The sequence below is a fragment of the Octopus sinensis genome, linkage group LG5, assembly GCF_006345805.1.
Source record: "Octopus sinensis linkage group LG5, ASM634580v1, whole genome shotgun sequence".
Classification (NCBI taxonomy): Eukaryota; Metazoa; Mollusca; class Cephalopoda; order Octopoda; family Octopodidae; genus Octopus; species Octopus sinensis.
In genome coordinates this window covers 34,152,920-34,161,681 of record NC_043001.1, presented here as the reverse complement: position 1 = coordinate 34,161,681, position 8,762 = coordinate 34,152,920, and positions in this window count along the sequence as shown.

Below are 8,762 nucleotides of genomic sequence, written 5' to 3'. Positions count from 1 at the left end.
CACACCACACACACACACACACACACACACACATATATATATATATATATATATATTATATATATATATATATATATATGCCACTATAACATAGCTGTTCTATTCAAAACTATGTTACTACATTTTAACCCCAGGAAAACGTGTTTTCCAGCTGGTTAACCACACACAACCTTTGTCCGATATATTGTGAGTAAGAGAGAAAATCGCTCCCCACCAGCTTGACAAGACCAGTAGACCATGGTTTCTAGATTTTTACCTGTCATTGGTACTGAATACCAGCCTGCTAAAGATGGCAGTCAACCGCCTCCACTCTCTTTCGTTTGTCCATTCACACGTGTGTGTGTGTGTGTGTGTGTGTGTGTGTGTGTGTGTGTGTGTGTGTGTGTGTGTGTGAGTTTGTGTGTTTGTGTGTGTATATACTTTTTATTCTTTTACATGTTTCAGGCATTTGACTGCGGCCATACTGGAGCATCACCTTAAAGGGTTTTAGCCAAAGTGATCGACCCCAGTGCTTATTCTTTGTAAGCCTAGTACTTATTCTATCGGGATTTTTGCCGAACCACAAAGTTACGGAGACATAAAAACACCACCATTGTTTGTCAAGCGATGACAGGGGTACAAACAGAGGCACGCACACGCATAAGTATATATATATATATATATATGCAACGGGCTTCTTTCAGTTTCTTTGGTCGGCCCGAGGGTATATAAGAAGACACTTGCCCAAGATGCTATGCAGTAAAACTAAAACCGGAACCATATGATTGGGAAGCAAGTTTCTTACCACACAACCATGCATGCGCCTATGTATGTGTGTGTGTGTGCTTTCTCCCTGCTACCGCTTGACAACCGGTGCGTGTGTGTTTAAGCTAGCGGTTCGGCAAAACAGGCCGATAAAGTAAGTACCAGGCTTTTTTAAAAAATGGTAATTACTAGGGTTGATACAAAAGACTAAAATTTCAAGGCGGTGCCCCAGCATGGCCGCAACCTAATGACTAAAACATGCAAAAGATAAAAGATAAAAGGTGATTAACATCCGATTTTCTAAAAGCCATGTGGAAACAAATTTGGTGGAAGCACACTTGTGTAGGTATGTCTTTGACTAGCTTATACCAGTGATTTCCGACGTTTTTACTCATTTGGTAATCCTTGAAATGCATCCCGTGTCTCCGACAGGGAAACGTTGGTTTATGCCACCGGAATATCGAAACAGATATTCCGATAGAATAATTCTTCTTTCTGCTTATATCCTTCTTATCTTTATGCCCGACAGCATAATGAATGTCTTTTAAAACTACATATATCGAGCGATGCCCAAGCAACACATAAGAAGACAAAGGGTATTGCCTCTTCTCTGATAAAGTACATTTTTTAAACAAAACTAAAAACATGAATTTTATGGAAATTTTCAAAACAAAAATGTGGCTTGATTTGTAAGGAAGGCGTTGTTTTTTAAAATTCCAATAATTTGTCTACATTCTGGAAATTAAATTGTCTGTTTTAGTATTCAAACTTTCTTTAACATACCACTTTATCTTGGTATGTAAGAGTGTCTCTCTAGCTGACTCTCTCTCCCTCTCTCTCTCTCTATATATATATATATACATATATATATATATATAAATATTTTGCGTAATAAGATAAAAAACCAAGGCTGTGTTGATATTAGAATATTTATACATAGAAGGTCTTACAGCTGTTTCTAGGATATTTATTAATTATATCCCTTCATCGGAGACGGTGTGAGAGAATAGTTAAGTCATAGTTAGTTTAGATGTGATACAAAATAGACAGTGAGGTGGAGAAAAGAAAATAGATGCAAGATATATACGGTTATTGAAGTTGTAAATCCATTTTTTTAGACATAATGGCATATATGCAGTATTCCAATATCCTATGAGTAAAGTCCAAAAGTCCAACAGAGTTTAATATGAGTCCTTCCAAATATAGAGTTTATAAGCAATGTAAGATTCCCTTATGAGTGAGATCCAGCAGATTTTTTAAAATCTTTATTCGCAATATAACCGAATCTGGAACTTAACTATGGTCTGTCTATAGCACTTATTCAACATTACCTGACACTTTTGGGTCTCAATGACACCATTATCTCTTATAACCTCAACTATATATATATATATATATATATATATATATATATATATATATTCTAATGATTATGTTGGTGTTTGTCTATAAAGTAAAGTGATTTGGGATCTGAAAATATATTTATTTAACCACGTGACATCCATAAGAATATGGCCGTTTCGCAGCCTGCATGATAGATAGATAGATAGATAGATAGATAGATAGATAGATAGATAGATAGATAGATAGATAGATAGATAGATAGATACTATAGCTTTGGGTCGACCAAAGCCTTGACAGTGGATTTGGTAGACGGAAACTGAAAAAAGCTCATCTTATATGTGTGTGTGTGAGTGTGCGTGTGTTTGTGTGTGTGTGTGTGTGTGTGTGTGCTTGTATGTCTGTTTGTCCCCCCTCACCATCGCTTGACAACCGCTGTTGGTGTGTTTACGTCCCCGTAACTTAGCGGCTCGGCAAAAGAGACCAAAAGATTAAGTACTAGGCCTTCAATGAATAAGTCCTGCGGCCGATTTGTTCCACTATAGGCGGTGCTCCAGCATGACCGCAGTCAAATGACTGTAACAAGTAAAAGAATTGATAGATAAATAGATAGATAGATAGATAGATAGATAGATAGATAGATAGATAGATAGATACATACATACATACATACATACATACATACATACATACATACATACATACATACATACATACATACATGCATACATACATACATAGATTCATAGATATGTATATATACACAGGCTCACACATTCATGTTTATCTATTTACGCAATGTGGGAATATATAGTATCTGAAAAACGCCATTCAAAAATACTTTACTTCGTACGACATCATTCAAAAATTCAGTCTGGTCACATTCTCTTCTAGTCACGTAATTCACCCTGTTTACATTTAAGATTTAAAAGTTCCCAACACCAAGGAACACGCATCTTAATCTATAAACTATCTCCTCAACAGCACTTTCATAAAATACTTGTCGCCAGACCAGCTGGATCAGCTTCGCTATGTAGCATAAGTATTGATAGAGCGTATGTACGTGGGTGGAGACACACACACACACACACACACTCTCTCTCTCTCTCTCTCTCTATATATATATATATATATATATATGTGTGTATATATATATATCACAATCAAGGAACGCCATAATAGGCCATTCACCCACTAGAAAAACAGCCAAAAGCTTCAACCGCAAAATAACATCAATTCCGTAAACCAGGAGAAAATTAAAAACATTTACCCTGTAATTTCTTATACGATGCACCGTTTCATCTACTGTTAATGGTAAACTAACTGATTAAATAAATCAAGCCAATCTACCATAGGCCCTTAGATTCATCAGTAAGAAATAGCCAAGTCGGAACAGATATTTTTCACGAGGCATTCCCGTCCCTGCCTCGGCAATATCTGACCTAAAATTTTCAAATCATCGCACTCGCGCCAAATTATCGGCAGCAAATAAATATAAGCCGCCGATAAATTTGGCGCGAGTGCGATGATTTGAAAATTTTAGGTCAGATATTGCCGAGGCAGGGACGGGAATGCCTCGTGAAAAATATCTGTTCCGACTTGGCTATTTCTTACTGATGAATCTAAGGGCTATGGTAGATTGGCTTGATTTAATTTAATCAGGTTAGTTTACCATTAAACAGTAGATGAAACGGTGCATCGTATAAGAAATTACAGGGTAAATGTTTTTTTAATTTTCTCCTGGTTTACGGAATTGATGTTATTTTGCGGTTGAAGCTTTTGGCTGTTATTTCTAGTGGGTGAATGGCCTTTTATGGCCGTTCCTTGATTGTGATGTTGAACTTAAAAATGGTTTATGACTATTTAATTTTTTCCCACTAGGCCGCTGGTGGCAAAAAAATTCTACAAAATTTTTAGCCACCCTATATTGATTAATTATGTATATATATATATATATATGTATGTATCTAATTGCACTGTTTATATGAAACGTAAACTTCCTAGAACTTATTGGGGGCAAAATCGATTAAAGAAAGTAAATAGAACTGTAGGAGGTGTTGATAGCAATACTTTAATTTCGATAACCTTTGATGTTACTTCTTCATCCGAAAGTCAAACACGATTTCCATGATGATGATGATGACGAAGATTGTGATCGTCGTCGCCATCGTCGTCGTCGTCGTCCTCCTCCTTCTCCTCTTCCTCCTCTTCCTCCTCCTCCTCTTCCATTATATTGTTTATTGCTTCAATGATTTTCATGCGAGTTTCTACTTCATCTCGCCATTTGCTTCACACACACACACACACACACACACACATGGTTAGAGCGTCGAGCTTAAGATCGTGAGGGTGAGTTCGATTCCCGGACCGGGCTGCGTGTTGTGTTCTTGAACAAGACACTTTATTTCACGTTGCTCCAGTTCAATCCCCTGTAGAAATGAGTTGCAACATCACTGGCCCCAAGCTGTATCGGCCTTTGCCTTTCCCTTGGATAACAATGGTCTTGGATAACATCGGTGGCGTGGAGAGGGGAGGCCGGTATGCATGGGCGACTGCTGGTCTTCCAAAAACAATCTTACCCGGACTTGTGTCTGGGAGGGTAACTTTCTAGGTGCAATCCAATGGTCAGTCATGACCGAAGGGGGTTCTCCCCATATATATATATATAATTATATATATATATATATATATATATATATATATATATAGATATATATATATATATATATAAGAAGTTTGAAAACGTCACTATATAAGATAAATTTAATTTTCTTAGAGATTTTACGTTTCGGTTCTTCTTGAAAAAACGAACCTTATCTCAAATATTTTTAAAAGTGTAATAAAAAATTTCATAACTGTTTCTAACTAGTCTCAACAGAGCCCACGTGGTGGTGTTTTGTGGTGGGGAGCATAATGGCTGTCTTGTGCGTTGACTAGATTCGTTGGCTGTAATTGTGAAAATAACCGGTGGCCGAAATAGCAGTAGTAACAGTGTCGTTATATATATAACAATTATATATATAACAACAAATATTTCAAAGAAGTTTCTTTTATTAATGAATAGAGATATTACATCGTGTAAGAAAAAAAAACCGTTTTCATCAGGTGAATATACACAAATCGAACATTTAAAAAAGATATTCCAAGAATCAACAATTTGTGTCACTTCATGATTCCTTGACCAGCTTCAGTCAAAGAATGAATTCGTTCAATGAAGATAGTTAATACAGGAAAAACGTTAATGTGACAATGTTTCATGAAGGTATAAAATACACACACAACACACACATACACTCACACACATACACTAATATATATATCATGGATTTTCTCTCATATTTGTATATACATATATATATATATAATATATATATATATATATATATATATATATATATATATATATATATTTATAATTAGAAAAAAAAACCTTTTATCAATTCAAAATGAAAAATTAATTACACCATCTAGAAAATTACATATAATAGAAAGATTAAATATACGATAAAAAATATAAATATAACGTATATATTTGGTATATATTACATATAATAGAAAGATATTGTGTGTGTGTTATGTTCTGTTAATTGCATTTGTATTTGTGTAACATTTCTCCGCTTTTTTCCGTCCTTGTTTTCGTATACATTCGCTGCTTTCTTCCAAGGAATCTAATGCTCTTAGCTTAGTTTTTCCTTGGGGCTGGCCAGATTGGAGCAATCTCGAGTAAAACCAGCCGAAATTGCAAAGATAATCTGGAATTCAACTGAGGATAGAAAACTCCGAATGACGCGTCCTTGTTTTCTTTGTATCGTCTGTCTGGATGTTTTGCGTTCTTGTCCCATTTTTGTATTTTATATATATATTATATATATATATAATATATATATATATATATATATATATACATATATATATATATATATACATATATACATATATATATATAATTAGTGAAAGGAAGAAATGGAGTTGAACGAAGATTGTACAGAATTCCTTATCTCCAACCGTGTTTTTTCTGCTGTGATTTTTGCTACTCAGGTATCGGTTAAACTTTTGAATAATCCGTAACAAGATAATTCATCTTTACATTTCAACAAACATATATATATATATATATAATATATATATATATATATATATATATATATTATATATATAATATATATATATATATATATACATATAATTAAGATTCAATTGAATTAGGTACTAAAATTAAAATACCTTGCTCGTTTGGTATAATCTGCACACCCCAACAATAATATCATTTGAATATTGAATATCAAGACCCCCGTGTAGGCGCATTTGTACCCAATATTCCTGTCGTGTGTATAGACAACGCAATCCAGCGAAGTGAAGATATCTACTCTTGGTAATTCAGACATGTACTTTTTATAAAGGTACTTTCTATGGTATTTCCGAAAAGCCGATTCAAAGTTAGGTGTACAGAATACGGTCGTTTCAAGCAGCTCCATTTAGTTGATTAATGAAAACATTACATAAATTTGAAAGAAATCGTTCTCGTCAGATGAACGCATAGACTTCAAACATAAAGGATAAAAAGGTTTTAAAATGGTTAATCCTTTATGTCTAAACTGTATGCGTTCATCTGACGAGAACAGTTTCTTTCAAACTGATGTAATGTTTTCATTAATTAATGAAATGAAGACGTTTGAAACAGCCGTAATGAAATGACACCTGTACATCTTTGTTACTAATTTATACATATACATATATGTGCGCACATGCGTGTGTGCGCGTATGCGTGTGTGCGCGTATGCGTGTGTGCGCGTATGCGTGCGTCGTCTGTCTACATCACACATATTTGTGGGTAGCTGGCTGTCGATAGATAGATAGATAGATAGATAGATAGATAGATAGATAGATAGATAGATAGATAGATAGAATAGATAGATGATGGATGGATGGATGGATGGACGGACGGACGGACGGACGGACGGACAGACAGACAGACAGGCAGACAGGCAGACAGACAGACAGACAGACAGACAGACAGATAGATAGATAGATAGATAGATAGGTAGTTAGGTAGGTCGGTAGGTAGGTAGGTAGGTAGGTAGGTAGGTAGGTAGGTAGTTAGATAGATAGATAGATAGATAGATAGATAGATAGATAGATAGATAGATAGATAGATAGATAGATAGATATGTATGTAGGTAGGTAGGTAGGTAGATAGATAGATAGATAGATAGATAGATAGATAGATAGATAGATAGATAGATAGATAGATAGATAGATAGATAGATAGATAGATAGACAGACATGCCTTTCTTTATCTAGACATCATTCTAAATAGTATTTTTTGAGAATGATAGTCTCTGAGGACGGAAATGTATAGTCTTGTCAGTATCTCTCGGTTATTTTAAGAAGATAGACACTTCTCAGTTACAGTATCTTCTTCATATGCTGGCAGAAGATCTGTGTTTTTAACCCTATCGATGAATGACACTCAATAACGGAATGTTTGAAAGGAATTAACGGCTGTGGATTGCTAAACATAAGCCTTCAGTTATGTAATAGTACCAATAATAAACTCTGACACAGGCAGAAGGCTACAACGTTAAAGAAGAAGAGTCTGTCCATAATATTGATCTCCAGCACATGACTAGCACGTTACTTTATCCAGTCCAGAAGGATAACCAGCAAAGGCGCTTTCGTAATATGTTGAGTGTTTTAGCACGCCTGGCGAAACGCTAGCGGTATTTCGTCTGCCGTTACATTCTGAGTTCAAATTCCGCCGAGGTCGACTTTGCCTTTCATCCTTTCAGGGTCGATTAAATAAGTGCCAGTTACGCACTGGAGTCGATATAATCGACTTAATACCTATGTCTGTCCTTGTTTGTTCCCTGTGTTTAGCCCCTTGTGGGTAATAAAGAAATAGGTATTTCGTCTGTCTTTACGTTCTGAGTTCAAATTCCGCCGAGGTCGACTTTGCCTTTCATCCTTTCGGGGTCAATAAATTAAGTACCAGTTGCGTACTGGGGTCGATATAATCGACTTAATCCGTTTGTCTGTCCTTGTTTGTCCCCTCTGTGTGTAGCCCCTTGTGGGCAGTAAAGAAATCGGTATTTCGTCTGCCGCTACGTTCTGAGTTCAACTTCCGCCGAGGTCGACTTTGCCTTTCATCCTTTCGGGGTCAATAAATTAAGTACCAGTTGCGTACTGGGGTCGATATAATCGACTTAATCCGTTTGTCTGTCCTTGTTTGTCCCCTCTGTGTGTAGCCCCTTGTGGGCAGTAAAGAAATCGGTATTTCGTCTGCCGCTACGTTCTGAGTTCAAATTCTGCTGAGGTCGACTTTGCCTTTCATCCTTTTCGGAGTCAATAAATTAAGTACCAGTTGCGTACTGGGGTCGATCTAATCGACTGGCCCCCTTCCCAAAAATTTCGGGTCTTGTGCCTAGAGTAGAAAAGAATATGTTGAGTGCGTATATGTATGCATGCGCTCTTATGGCTGGCAGGATGGATGGATGGATAACTTAGTAAACTTAGGTTTCCATCATTCTTGGCTCGGGTTATGTCTCACTTAATAGTAGAATCTGGGGTAAACCTTTAAGTTATGTTTTGGGACATGGTAGCCCACTCGAGCTGGGAGATGTTGTCTACCGATAAGTGTACGGTGGGTGAAGGGATACATATCAGTTGATTTTTCTAGT